At 34.7% G+C, this 15,160-nt stretch overlaps 1 protein-coding gene across 1 annotated transcript in view; it reads left to right on the top strand.

Annotated features, from left to right (window-relative positions):
• The window catches only part of LOC130440591 (hemicentin-1), a 304,911-nt gene that overhangs the window by 208,159 nt on the left and 81,592 nt on the right, over positions 1-15,160 (top strand). The gene's annotated exons all lie outside the window — the stretch shown is intronic.

The following is a 15,160-nucleotide window of genomic DNA, read 5'->3' as shown; positions in this document are numbered from 1 at the left end:
GGCGTCATCAATCAACTTTATATAGGCACGTTTAAATTCATTTGCTCAAAGTTTTACGGATTGTGCAGTATCTCCATACATGTTGACTAAATCACCTTTCATTTGCGAAGGTGCCTTTCACTAACAAACAAAATTACTAAATTTTTTCATGTATACGATTATTAAATTTAAAATAGTTGATATTTTGAGTATTTTCCAACGCATATATTTCTAAACTCATATCGATAAGTGTTGACATCTTCAGGTTGAGGTTCGTAACTTTTCAACCAAGTCTCGTATTATTGTTTTGTTTTATTGAGTAAATAACATTACGAAGTCGACCCTACGGAGATTCATTAGAGAAGAGAGGCTATTATACAACAAGATATGCTTAAGTCTTGAGGGAAAAGCACTAACTACCCCAATGCCATACATTTCTCAACTCGCTTATCCTTTAACCTTTACTTGTGTGGTTCACCGCTAAGGATGTATCATTTCTCACGCTAACGCCACACGGGCCTTAACAAGTTGGAAATCTTGAGTTTGATAGGAGATCAGTTTAATTAGATACAGTTTTGATCTATAGAATATAACATCTGAATTAAATGTTGTGGAACAGCAAAATAAAATAAATACGTTAATGAATAACAGAGGACATGTTAGTGAAAATTGTTAGAAATGTCGTAGGAGTGAGTATAATGTGACAATGGACAACAACATTATTATATTTGCAACTTCCTGTACGAGGTTTGGCTATTAAATAACGATACTGGTTACGATAAAGGATAAAATTATAAAAATGATTCTACAATGTCCCCTCTAATTTACTTCCGTCTTTTCGCCACACATCTTTCAATACGTTTTTTTCCATTGATCGAAGCAGTGCTGGAAGTCTTCTTTGGTGAGGAGGTCTTCCATTTTTTTCTTTACCTTCTCCATGTACTCAAATCTGGTCTCTTTCAAAGCAGATCTTTTTTTAACCTTTTAAGAAAATCTCGTTATTTAATAGCCAGACCTCGTATATCATTTTTTATTGGTTCTTCTTGATATTCTAGACGTAATTTATGTACAACGGCTCATACTTATCTTCAACTGTTTTGGAAATATCAAGTATTTTGTGATTTATTACTAAAATTGATATTTATAGAGGGAAATTAATTCATTTCACAAATTCGCTAAATTATACTTAATCTCATTTCTAAATCAGCTATTAATATTGATGTTAGCAAAAACTATTTAAGCGCTTTTTTATTGATATGACATAGAAGTTGCTCGCTTGAAGTGGAAGATCAGATCATTATCAATATCCAACGTTAGGGACATATGAATTTTCCTAATAATAAAGAAAAATAATATGCATCTAATTAATGGAAAACGATTTCCACAGGTTGGATGGACAAATGATGACAATTTTAGATAATAATGTGATTCAATTGGAATCGATATTAGTCTAATGAGAAGCCTTACTATTCTGAAATAGTTATTGTTGGAAATCATATCAAAGATCTCTTATTGGTGGCAGCTTGAATCGTAAAAAATATTAAGAACTGCTCCAAAATAATATCTGGCCAACTTCTATGCTGATTCTGCAAACCCACCAGCAAGTTATAGTATCGCCCCATTACCAATTCGAGGTTCTGAACCAAATTTTCCAAATTCGGTAGAGAAGGAAACGTGGATCGATAGAATGGCCATCGGGATCTTTCGATCTGACGCCATTAGACTTCTTTTGGGGATTTGTACGGGAAGTACATGGTCCAACAAACACAAAAAAATAATTATTTTTCAACGTCATTTCCTTTTAACTTTCACCAGCGATGTTCAATAAGTTCGATACCCTTTTGATAATAATAATCGTCAAGCTCCTAAAAATATTCATTAACTGCCGACATCACCTCTCCATTGCTGGGAAATATTTGATCACCGAGCCATTTTTTCTAGCCTGGGAACAGAAAATAATCCTAGGGGGCTAAATAATAGATTGAAAAATAAAGTTGCCCCTGTAAATTTTACGGTTTGTTAACTATTGGACATGAGACGCCACTGGACTTCGGATAAAAGTGTAGAATTATCCATTTCGTCAACCACGCTAAATAAACAAACGAAATCCGTTAAGAATTCGTGATGCTTGAGTGTATTATTTAGACAATATACTTAAATATAAGTTCTGCTTCCCGAAACACCCTGTATAACTAAATAACAATTAAAAATATGAGGATAGACAAAATTTTACCGATCTTCTCAGTGGTTTTAATTATATTGTAGACAGTTTCATATCCTACTCATTTTGTAGACGTCCTTCCAAGAAGCGGTCACATGGCCTAAAGCCAAAACCGAATCCGAATTATTACCGGCGACAGTATATTTGGTTATTTTAAAATTATATTAAATTCTCATCCCCCTTAGGTACATTCTAGTATTGATATTTAAAACAGGGTTCGCTGATAGTTTATATAACTTAATAGAAGATAAACATAGCGATCGAAGCCTCGGAGTCCTTCGCAAATTGGAATAGTTAAATACGCCAGTAAAACGCTAATATTAGCAATGATAACACAGGAAGTCGCTGTATTATCGAGATAACTTTAATATACCCTAAGACGTGGAATATCGAACTGTATCAGTATAAACTGTTTAGAATTTGCATATAAAAAGCTGTTCAGTTGTTAAAATCTTTCATAAGTATTATAGAAATCCTTGCATTGAATTCTAATTTAAAATGATTCATGATTGAACGTAATTTATATTAGGTACGTTGAAACACATTTGAGGAAATTTAAGTATTCCTAGTTTATCAACCAATCTTACTATTCCATCCAACATCGATCCTACCCTCCCGCTTTTCTGTTTTGTTATTGATACGCATTTTTTCTCCTTTTTTTCCTAATTGTATGACGAGCTTTGGAACCAGAATTCCTGTTTTTTAAGCGAACACAAAATGCAGTACACCTCTGAACCTTATTTTGAAAATCTTGTATAAAAGTATTTCCAGATTGATTTCTATTGACACTGTTTTCTGGGGAAGGACAGCCTTCAATTCATCGCTATTTATTCACAAAATATTCACAAGCCTTTGCATTCCTTACTTTGAAAGTCTTGTTTAAAAATATTCCAGATTGATTTCTATTGACTCTGTTTTTTGGGGAAGGTCACCCTTCAATTCATCGCTATTCATTTACAATTTATCGTCGACTATTATCCTTCATTTCTTCAGTCCTTCATCTATCTATTCCAGTCATATACTAGACTTTTGATATATTGAACCATCCACTTTCTGGTCTTCTTGGCATTCCTTCAGTCTCCATTTTGGAAATTCTTCTTCCTTGTCGTTTTTTTAGATTAATTATTTGTACTTTATCCACATTTTGGTTAGGTTATGTACTAAATTGTAGTAGAGCCTGAAATTGTCATTATCGAGAACCTTCTGCCGCTGGTACTTATAATACGGTGTACAAGCATTGAGAAGACCGAACTTGTTGGCCATCTTCTACAGAATTATTCCACACGTCGGCTGCAACAGATCATCAACATCAATACCGATCTTGAAAACATTCTGGAGGGGTGGAAACGATCTGATTGAGTTTAATGCTGCAAATACCCAGGCTGCTGTTTTTACAAAGAAGGGTCGCGCTGCAGCATCCATCAACAAAAATTCGCTTATTAGGTGTTGAGGTTGGGATCAATGTCCTGACATAGTCACGTGACCGATATAGCTAAGACAGCATCACAAAAACTTGGAACCTACTTCAAGTTCAATAACCTATACACTCCGCAATAGCTTTTAATCCTCTAAAAGGTGAAGATTCGTCCATCTTTGGTATGGAGCTCGACTTATGATGTACTCAAATTTGACCAGAAACTTGTACAGTTTAGAGCTTAGAATGAAGGTCGATGATCTGACTCTGTTTAAGCAAAGCTACCACAGCAGATGCTCTTCTGAGCTGTCATACAGATACCCAGAACGTTAATTTATCAGAATTTCTTCCTTTGGAGAAGTGCGAGGATGTGGAAATAGATACCGAGGCACGTCTATCTTGAACACTATAACCTGCAGAAAATGAAGATTAATATCCACGGGTATGTCCATACGACAGACACTATACGAACTATTGGAGTGTAATGGGGTTCACCTTCTTGCTTGGTTGTCATATGAAAAAAAGAATATGTAAAAAAACTAGGAGAAATACCAAAGTAACCATAAATTTGTCAAAGAATTTGGTAATATAATCAAAATATACACAATATTCAAAAATATGGATTTGCCATACGATGCAAGCTTCAGTTGTTCATATTTTTTCACAAACCTCTTTTAGATTTGAGAATTTCGATATCTGCTTTTGTTACGAATTTCTAGAACTGCATTGGAAAAAACAGAAATTTTCCATACGCTATATATGAGATTTGAAATGTATGAATGTTTTTTCTCCGTTAAGTGAGCAGACAACCGTTCAGTTGAAAAAAATTTGATTATAATTACAAAAGAAAAAAAGATGATCTCTCATGGAAATTGATTTCGAAAGCGTTTAGAGTTACAGTGGAAAAATGAATGACCAACGATAATTTTTCATGCAGATTTAATTAACGTATCACAGAGAAAGGAATGATTTATTAAAACGGGTCACTTTTTTCATGTTTCAAGATTAATTCATCGGTATTTATCATTGCCGTATATGCTGAATTGTGACGTTGTGTGATCTCTCCCATAAAACACTATGAATGTTAATCATTTCTATCGAACAATTACAATAAAATGACTGGCTCTGAAAGCGTTAATATCACTTCCCTTGAAATTTCCAGATTTTCATTGTTTTTATTCTACCTAATGCATATAAAATAAGTTCTAGGAAAAATTCAATGTGGTAATACAAAAATTTTGGAGGTACGGCTTTGAAATAACTATCATGATCACCTTCTAATAGATCCAAAACATCTATTCAAGAGCGATAGACGAAACAAAGAGAAAGCAAATTAATTAGAAATACGAATAGGCAAGAGGATATCTTATCAGTTGCAGAGGAATTGAGAGAAAATGTAGATGTAGTAAATCTTTGACCATAGAAGAGAAAGCAAGAATGATTTGACGAATAATTGAAGGTGATCTTCAATAACATGAATGAAGCAAATATGACATATATAGACCTCAATAAATAAGCAAAAAATACGTCTAACTCACTATACAGTTTCGTAGAAATGATTTATATGAAAAAACAAAGTTTGTGGAGTCAGTTAGTTTATATATGAAAGTAAGAAAATCAAGACATTATATAAACGGAAACATCGATTTATTTTAGATAATGAGAATGCCCTTTTCTTGATGACAGGAAGGACAAATTAAAAAAATCAAGCTATTTTGAGCAGCTATTAGATATCAATGGAGATTATATAAAAAAAGATACTCCAACATATTTATAAATGGAGCTGAAAACAATAAATTTATCAGGGAAAATGAAATTTCTAAAGAAATCATTTACTATAGTGGCGAAAAATTACAAATAGGTTGTGGTAAGACGAAAACATTCCAGATATATGGAGGAAACCTCAGAATAATCTGGGATATATTATTCGAAGTATAAAGACTGAAGAATGATATTCCAGTGAATCAAATTCTAGAATTTCTCTGCATATGTTTATAATAGCTCCATAATTGCAAGTTTTCTTCTCTATTCCGCAGAACCAACTATCTAACTCAGCAACTTTGTCTGTGATAACCGCTTTTTAGCTATGACATAAAATCTTCACTTTCCGCTTATCTATTTGCAGTATTTACTTCACCCACAACAAGATAGTTTGTATTTTTTATGTTTATGTTCGTCTACAACCATGCAAATCGATCCACTGTGTTTTTTCCTTTCCTATAACTAACGGTGTTTCTTAATCCGCGAGTAGGGAATTCTTACTAAAGTTTCAGGCTATATCAGTGGTTGAGTGACTCCAAGCTTCTGATTTTCCTATGTCCGAGTTTCAAGAGCAGCTCTATTACTATTTTATGTCATTTCTGCGAATCATCTATACTTTACTCAATTCCAAAGCTGTAAGAATTTCTTGATTCGATTGATTATTTTAACCAGCCACTACAATCGCTTTTTCTTATTTCAATTTCTAATGAAGATTATAATATGAGCTGAAAATAATATTTCAATGTCACGGTTTCCTTCAAAATTTGAATAAAATGGCTAATAATTTCTGGTGATAATAATCTGTAACGAAAAGTAATTCAATTCCAATTTTGCTAACGATAGGAAATTTCATCACAAGGGTAAATTTACTTATGATGAAAAATATTTGCTTTCCACGTTTACCCGAGCAAAATTAATATTATCAAGTCATTTGTAATAGACCCTTTGTTTATTTATTGTTCTAGTATACAAAAGCGGTCCTCAAACCTTCAAAGCCTAGAGCCGTGCTTGAATTAGTGACATTTGTAGTAGCTATTATATGGAAAATCAGCCTCTCTCGAATAATAATTAATGAATTTTTCTTTTCATATTTTATCGTGAGCTAGAAAACATTCAAAACTCATGAAAAATTTCCATTTGATTTTTGTTTGTTAAAAATACAGCTCCTGAATTCATGCGACAAAATTCTGTTCGGATGAAATTAAGATGAGTTTTTCCAAAAACAAAATGTCTTTATCCCACCCCTTTATCACCCTTTTGTAGTCGGTGACTCAAAATGAGTTTGTATTTATTTTCTTAAACATCAAATTCTATTCGTTTGTATTATTTTAACACCAAAATTACAATAATTACATAATATTATTAGATATGTATTATTGTTAATATAAATGAAATCTATCAGACACAGGATCGCGCTAACTAACTACCACTACACGAGCACTCCAACTTACACTGTCTAACGCGCGTTTCCATAACCAAGTTATCGTCTTCAGAGGCTGAAAGTAAACAGATAGTATACAAGTGGTGTAAATAGTCATTTTCATCAGAATTCGATCTTGGCATCCTGGACGAGAGTCTTATTTAACTTCTTCTCAGCCTTTTCGGGACCTTTTTAACCTCGCGTTCATGGTTGGTTCCTTCAGAAAATTGTCTCCTTAAACATTTTACAAACACTCAAAAATATATTTGCGTAAAACTTGATTTTGATACACTATTCCTAAATCAGAGATAGCTCCGAGTCGACGGTTGGTTGAAAAGAGTAGCATTCAACAAGCAACTTCTCACTCCTACTCACACGCAGACCATTTTTACTCGAATTGAGCGTTGATAAACTATAGTAGCAGCGCCTGAAACATGAAACCTGATATGGATATCGACGATATCGTTTCAAGTGATGATGAAAGTATTAGTAGAATGTACACCGCCAAAAAGTTTGAGAATCATCAATTGTCAATATTGTATATGTATATTATGTGATAGTAGTGGAAAACCATATTTTTAAGAAGCATTTGAAAGAAAATACGTGATTTAATTTATAATTAGAAAAGCTTTGGAATGAAAATATGATAAAAAAGTATGTCTGCAACTCACAGTGTAATGAAAAAATGAGATAATGAAAATTGACGTATAGAAACTTTGTGAAATATGGATACTGTGTTTGCCATTACAGTGGAAATTTTGTTTTATTGCTCGTATTATATCTCCGTATATTAGCTTGAAGTTTAGAGTCTACACTTTCAAAGTTTCTACTTATATACCATTATCGGAAACTCGTTATACCGTTCTCATTAATTCTAAGGCTGACGTATGTCGTCGTTCGAATATTCAAACTGGATAAATTGGTATTGCTTTTGTTTTGATACCTCTTCTATGCGAAGCACATACTAGTCCCACACAGAATCATTAAATGACGTTGCAGCTCTCTCTCCAAATCATTTATACGTAACAACTACTTTAGTCCAAAAGTTCGGGTGTTTGGATGAAGTTTTGTTTATAACTACTCTTACTATCACGTTTAATTATTTGGTGAACAGTATAGAAACTAATTCACTAAATCCTTGTCTATCTACCCTTACGGGTGTAAGACGTGGAGTTTAGCTAGTCGTTCTTCCAAAATTCTTTCGGTGTTTTATTTGTGTTAGTACCTCATGTAGTTTCTGTCTAAGTTGATTTTCCTTTATGTATTATTTGCTTCCGTCTTTCATCTGGTCTAATCTGGTATTTTTCACAATCAATATACATTAATTTCTTAGATTTTTAAATACAAAGTAAACTAACTTTTATCGTTTAGTTATATTTTTTTATTATTTTACTTCAGCATTGAAGCTTAATAATTGAATTTTCATTATAACTAGAAATATATAAAACAATACTTTTACCAGTTTATCTCTAAATAATTTTTTCACGAAATGGGAAGTGAAACATGAATGGAACAAAAACAGCGCCGTGAAGATGTTTCCATTGAGAGCTTGACAATGTTCCATAATCATGGATGAAACGTGGGCCCATCACTACACACCGTGAACAATAGGTTAATCAAAACAATGGATTGTAAAGGGCGAACCGGTTCCAAAGGCAGAGACCGTTCCATCTGCAGACAAGGTCAAACAAGGACAAACTATCAACAGCGAGTTTTATGCCAACCTGCGTGCCACGTTTGAGTAAGAAAATAAAGTGAAAACGACCGCATTTGTTAAGAAGAAAGTGTTTTTCATCAAGACAATGCACACATCTGTTAATACAATAACCAAATTGATGATTTAAAGTTTGAATTTTTCACCTCATGCATTCTATTCGCCAAATTTAGCTCCCTCGAATTGATTTTTGTTCCCACGCTTGAAAAAATGGTTTGATTGACGATTATTATTATAAAAATTCTATCTTATTGGGACATCGCTGGAAAGAATCTATCTATGGAGATAAAAGGAGATTAGGTTGACAAATAAATATAATTTTTCCAAAATTTCTATATTTTCTTTATTGGGTTAGGCATTTTGGGACTGTATTCTCATTCTTTCATAATAATCATGTAACAAACTACTGTGGAATATAAAAAAAAAATTCTCTTGGATTTTGTTTGACGATATTCAATATCAAACTCCAAACTTCTCAATGTTAGTTAAGCATCCACGTCCCCCACAGATCTATTAGATATCTTACATACTATTTTTTGTCGATTCAATGCTGTATTATAGTTATTATTAACACGTTCACATTAACATTTATTTGTAAGAAAATTTTTACATAGCTTTAACAACAGAACTTATTATATTATCTCATTTCTTCCATTCGCTCAGTAGTCGGTTGGTCGGACAGCGTTGCCAGTTTTCATGAGTTTTGAATTAATTCTGGCGTGAACATACTCCCCGCGTTGAAAGCATAAGGATGGCTTTCAAAGGTCAACTGGAAGGGGGCAGATTTTTTGAAAGCTTCTTTTGATGATTTCTCCAGAGGGAGTTCTTATAGAAGCGACCCTAGCGATACCGTCAGGGCCTCTATGGAGCTTGCTGATTCTACCTAATAACCACTGAGTGGGCATAGTGTTCTCGCCTTTCACTAAAACGAGAGAATCTTCTACTAGATGGCCTTGGTTGGACTTCCATTTGGTGCGTCTTTGGAGCTCCGCAATGTACTCAGATTTCCATCTGTTCCAGAAGTGCTGTGCTAATTGTTGTACGAGCTGAAATCTGGAAAGTCGATTCATTTTTATGTCGGTGACATCTTGATCAGGTGCTGCAATTATTGGTCTTCCAATCAAGAAGTGAGCTGGGGTAAGAGGTCCAAAATCGTTGGGATCAGAGCTCAGTGGGCATAAAGGACGCGAATTCAAAATCGCCTCGATTTGTGCGAGAACTGTGGCAAATTCTTCAAATGATAAATGAACTTGGGTCAAAACGCGCCTTAAATGATGCTTTACGCTTTTGACAGCTGCTTCCCACAAACCTCCGAAATGAGGAGAGTAGGGTGGTATAAAACTCCACTCTATATTCTGAGAGCTACATTTCTCGATTATAGTGTTGCTGCCATGTTTTAGAAAATCCTTTAGCTCTCGCTGTGCCCCGACGAAGCTTGTTCCATTGTCGGACAATATTTTTGATGGTTTGCCTCGTCTAGAGACAAAACGATATAGCGCCTGAATAAATGATTCTGAAGAAAGGCTAGAAATCAATTCCAAATGGACTGCTTTAGTTGATAAACAAATAAATACGCCAATATAACATTTACTTAAACGACAACCTCTACCTTTCTTATCGTTAATCATAAATGGCCCCGCGTAATCAACTCCCACTATTGAAAATGCACTAGAAGGATTAGTTCTATCGCGCGGTAAGTTGGCCATAATTGGCTGTATGGTTTTAGCATTGAATTTGAAGCATTTCACACAATTCTTAACAGTCTTTCGTGCAAGATTTCTACCGGATATAACCCAGTAATTTTCTCTTATAGTGCTTAAGAGCAGCTGAGGGCCGCCATGCAATAGGCGTTCATGTTCTTGTAAAAATAGTAGCTTTGAAAAATGATGCTTTGAATTGATCAAAATTGGATGCCTTTTGCCAAAGGAGTAATTTGAATGTTTTAGTCGCCCTCCTACGCGTAGCAAACCATCGGGTTCTAGAAAGGGACTAAGACTTAATAGATTACTATGGGAGCTCAAAGGCTTGTTATTTTTCAATGTTTCAATTTCGGTAGAATACGATTGAGATTGACAAATTCGAATGAGACATTTTAGAGAATCACTTAACTCCTGTACTGTAAGAGAACCGCCTCTTCTGCGATTTCTCTGAAGACAATTATCCTTAAATCGTAAAATGTATGCCATTGTTCGTTGCATTCTTGAGAAATTTGAAAAACGTTCAAAGGGAAAACTCAGAGTAGGGGGCGCAACATTGGTCAGAAGACTGGATTTAAGTTCAGGTAAATCATGAAGCACCTCCAGCTTGTCATTGGGCCAAAAACTTGGGTCCTTAGCTAGCCAAGTAGGGCCGCGCCACCACAAATCAGAGTTTAAAATTTGACTAGGATATATTCCCCTTGAAGCAATATCTGCTGGATTATCGTGGGTGGGGATGTGCCTCCAATCGGCGTGTTTAGTGAGAGACTGAATTTCTGTCACTCTATGGGCCGTGAATGTTTTTAGCAGATTCGGGCTTGTGCGTACCCAAGCTAGAGTTATAGTTGAGTCCGACCAAAGTGTGAAAGATTTGAATTGAATTTTCAAAGCAGTTTTAGCTTTATCTGTTAGGCGGGCTAGAAGCAATGCTGCGCATAATTCCAACCGCGGGATTGGTATTGTTTTTATAGGTACCACCTTTGCTTTGGCGCATAACAGGGATACATGAACCTTTTGATCGGAATCAATACTTCTCAAATAAACACAGGCTCCGTAAGCCTTTTCCGAAGCGTCAGCGAAACCATGCAGTTGTAATTCAACAGCATTCTTGCAAATAGCTTGTCTGTTTAACTCAAGATCGTTCAAAATAAGAAGCTCCTTCTCCAACCTTACCCAATTTTCAGATATAGCTTTTGGAATAGCGTCATCCCAAGCTAATTTATTTTCCCATAATTTTTGCATTATCATTTTTGCGATAATAGTACATGGGCTTAGTAAACCAAGGATGTCGAATATTTTTGATATAGTAGATAAAATTGTGCGTTTTGTGACCTTTGTACCTATAGGATTGGTATGAATTTTATATTGAAGCTTATCGTTATTGCAAACCCATATCAAGCCTAATGTTTTTGTTTTGCCATCATGCGCAAATTCTAGTATATCGGATTTTAAATCATTTGAACTTATATTTTTGAGCGCGTTGGTGTCGTTAGAGCACCATTTTCGGAGTGCGAAACATCCCGATTTAAGAGTGTCACTTATCGCTTTACATATGTATTGCGCATGCTCAAGTGTAGGTGCACCTGTTAACAGGTCATCTACATAAAAGTCGTGCTTAATGATTTCGGCTATTTCCGGGTTCATTTCTTGAATATCCTCAGCGAGTTTAGCTAAACAGCGTATTGCAAGATAACTGGCAGAGGCTTGCCCGTATGTAACGGTATTTAGCTGGTAGACTTCCAGGTTATCACTCGGATTTTCGCGCCATACAATTTTTTGCAAATGCCTTTGCTCGGGCGTTATTGAAATTTGCCGGTACATTTTAACTATGTCTGCCGAAACTACATAGTTATATTTCCTAAACCTTAAGACTATTGATAGTAAATCGTCTTGTAAAACGGGTCCAATGACTTGAATATTGTTGAAGGATAGACCGTTGCTAGAGGGCGCTGATGCATCGAAAACTACCCGTAGTTTTGTGGTCAAACTCTCTTCTCTCAAAACTCCGTGATGCGGCATGAAATATTCGAAGCTTGAATCATTGCCGTTACAAATTGTCATATGGCCTAGCTCTTTATACTCGTTCATAAATTGTATATATCTGCTGTGCAGCATTGGATCTCTCCTGAATTTTCGTTCTAATGCATAGAAACGTTTTTCGGCTTGAGCTTTCGACTCACCTAAACTAGAAGGTTGTTGCTTCAAAGGTATAGTGACTGTAAAACGTCCGTTCGCGTCTCTGGTAGTAGTTTTGATGAAATTGTCCTCGCAAAATTGTTCATCTGGAGAAAGTTGTCGCGTGCTAGATATTTCCTCGATTTCCCAAAATTTGGCTATTGAATTTAATAATTCCTGGTTTATACTTAAATTACAAGAAGCCTTTTCAACGTTGTTAGTACTTATTTGCCCAGATACAACCCAACCTAGCACTGTATCAATTAATAGCGGCATATTTTTTCCTAACGAAATTTTGTTATTGCTTAAAATTGTCCAAAATAGGTCCGCGCCAATGAGCATGTCTACTGGTCCGGGAATATTGAATTGTGGATCAGCTAGCTTTAGATCACCTGGAATCGCCCAAGATTGCGTGTTGATTCGACAACACGGCATCACACTTGTAATCTCTTTTAGAATATAACAATTGCCATGCGCTTTAAAATTGGTATGTATAGATTTAAATGAAACCTTACACCTTTTACTGACCTTTGAAATATTGTTTGAAATTCCGAAAATTGAAAGATCTGTTTTATGTGTCGCAATATTCAAACGCTTTTGCAAATCCTCCGTTATAAAGGAAGTTTGAGAACCACAATCTAATAACGCTCTTGCTTTGTGAAAATTATTGAAATTGTCTGAAATGAGTAAACAGGCGGTAGATAATAGCACCTGCCCCGCCGCTGGTACCACTACGCCACTGCTTAGTGCCGCGGAACTTGAGCTCGCGTTGTCCGCTATCTCGAGTTTTTCATGCAAAATTGTATTGTGCCAAGCTTTACACACTTTGCAAGGCCCTAATTTACACTGTTTGACAGAGTGACCCGAACGCAAACAGTTATGGCAAAGATTTGATTTTTTGACAAAATCTTTTTTTTGTGTTATTGTTAATCCGAGAAACTCTGCACAACGATATATTGAATGCTCTTTCTTGCAATAGGAGCATGTATATGTACTTGAGGTCAATGACCTTACTCTACTTTGTTTATTGAATTTATTTTCCTCATTACTAAATTTTGAATCTGATTTATTTAAACTGAGACTGTTCTTTGATTCTAACATATTAAGAAAATTGGAACGTTTTTGTAAAAATTGTAGGAATTTATCTAACTTTGGCAATTCTTCCTGATCTCTATTTTCCCTTTCCCATTCAAGATTTGAGCTAGTATCTAATTTATTAGTAATCCAAAAAATTAGTAGAGGATCCCAATTAGTTATATTTTGCCCCAATTGTTCAATAGATCCCAAATGTTTGTGAATATCGTCAGCTAAATTTTGTAGTTTTTCAGCTGTCGGTTTTTGTATATTTTCTAATGAAAAAATAGCTCTAATATGTTCATATATTAATTTTTTAGTATTGTCAAATCTTTTTGAAATTGTGGCCCATGCCACTTCATAATTGTCGGCCGTATATTTGATTTTGGAAATGGACGCCGCTGCTGTTCCTCCTAGTGCACTTCGCAAGTAATAAAATTTTTGAATATTATCTAATTTTTTACTATCATGAATAAGGCTTTTATATGTGTCCCTGAATTCTAACCAATCTTCAAAGTTTCCACTGAATTTAGGAAGTGATATATCCGGAAGCTTTATACCCTCGTTTTTACAACAAGCTTTGTCTGAAATCACGCTAAGATTTGTATCATTATCGTGATTATTGTAGCTTTGTAAAATGTTTTTAGCAACAGCGATTGCATCATAATATGAATTTTCAAATCTCTCTCGTTCGATTAATTGCTCATCTAAATTTATATCATCCTGTAACTCTATTTCTAATTGATATGATTTGAATTCGTCAAGATAATTTTCGGCATCACGTAACCTATCTTTTAATTTTGTAACTTCTGTTTGGCTTAAATTAGATATAGTTGCAAATTCATTTACCGCTTTTGTGAAAATAGTTAACTGAGCTTTAATTACACCTCTTTTCTTTATTAGTTTGCCAAGTTCTGCCATTTTATATTGTCAAATTGTTCAAGCACAAACAGAGAAGCTTTGAAATCGCAAATGGAAAGAAAAATTCGGAAATAAATAATTTGGAACAAACTCACTCTGATTTCGGTCGAACTGCCTGATTCTTGCAATTGAACTAGTCGGCCAGTTGAGTTGATGTCTGGTCGCCGTGATATTGTATCGACTACTTGTTTGGTCGATCACTTTGCACTCGTTGATAGTTGCTTGCAGCACGTGGTAAATTGTTTTTGGGTTATAGTTGTTAATAATATATTGTTTATTGCGAATTTTCACTGGTTTTGTTTATAATCCGGCTCGAAGGACCATTTTTTGTATTATAGTTATTATTAACACGTTCACATTAACATTTATTTGTAAGAAAATTTTTACATAGCTTTAACAACAGAACTTATTATATTATCTCATTTCTTCCATTCGCTCAGTAGTCGGTTGGTCGGACAGCGTTGCCAGTTTTCATGAGTTTTGAATTAATTCTGGCGTGAACAAATGCCAAAGACTGTTTTCGAAATTCATTTACGGTTATTTAGATTTCTTTGACACCCATCGATTAGCTATGCCGATAACATTGGACAACGACAATCTAGAAAGATTTGAACTAAAATTATTGAGAATTATTGTGAATGCACCATGCAACGTTATTGCTTGTTTCCTTTATATTAAGTCAGTTCAGAATGAATATCTCTACAGATAGCAAATAAAAAAGGTGTAGCTGAAACGAAAATGAAATCTTCACTTTCTATTCAATTTCTATAAATATAACCACTAC

The sequence above is a fragment of the Diorhabda sublineata genome, chromosome 2 (assembly GCF_026230105.1).
Source record: "Diorhabda sublineata isolate icDioSubl1.1 chromosome 2, icDioSubl1.1, whole genome shotgun sequence".
In the NCBI taxonomy this organism is placed as follows: Eukaryota; Metazoa; Arthropoda; class Insecta; order Coleoptera; family Chrysomelidae; genus Diorhabda; species Diorhabda sublineata.
This window is presented reverse-complemented; position numbering and strand designations above follow the sequence as displayed.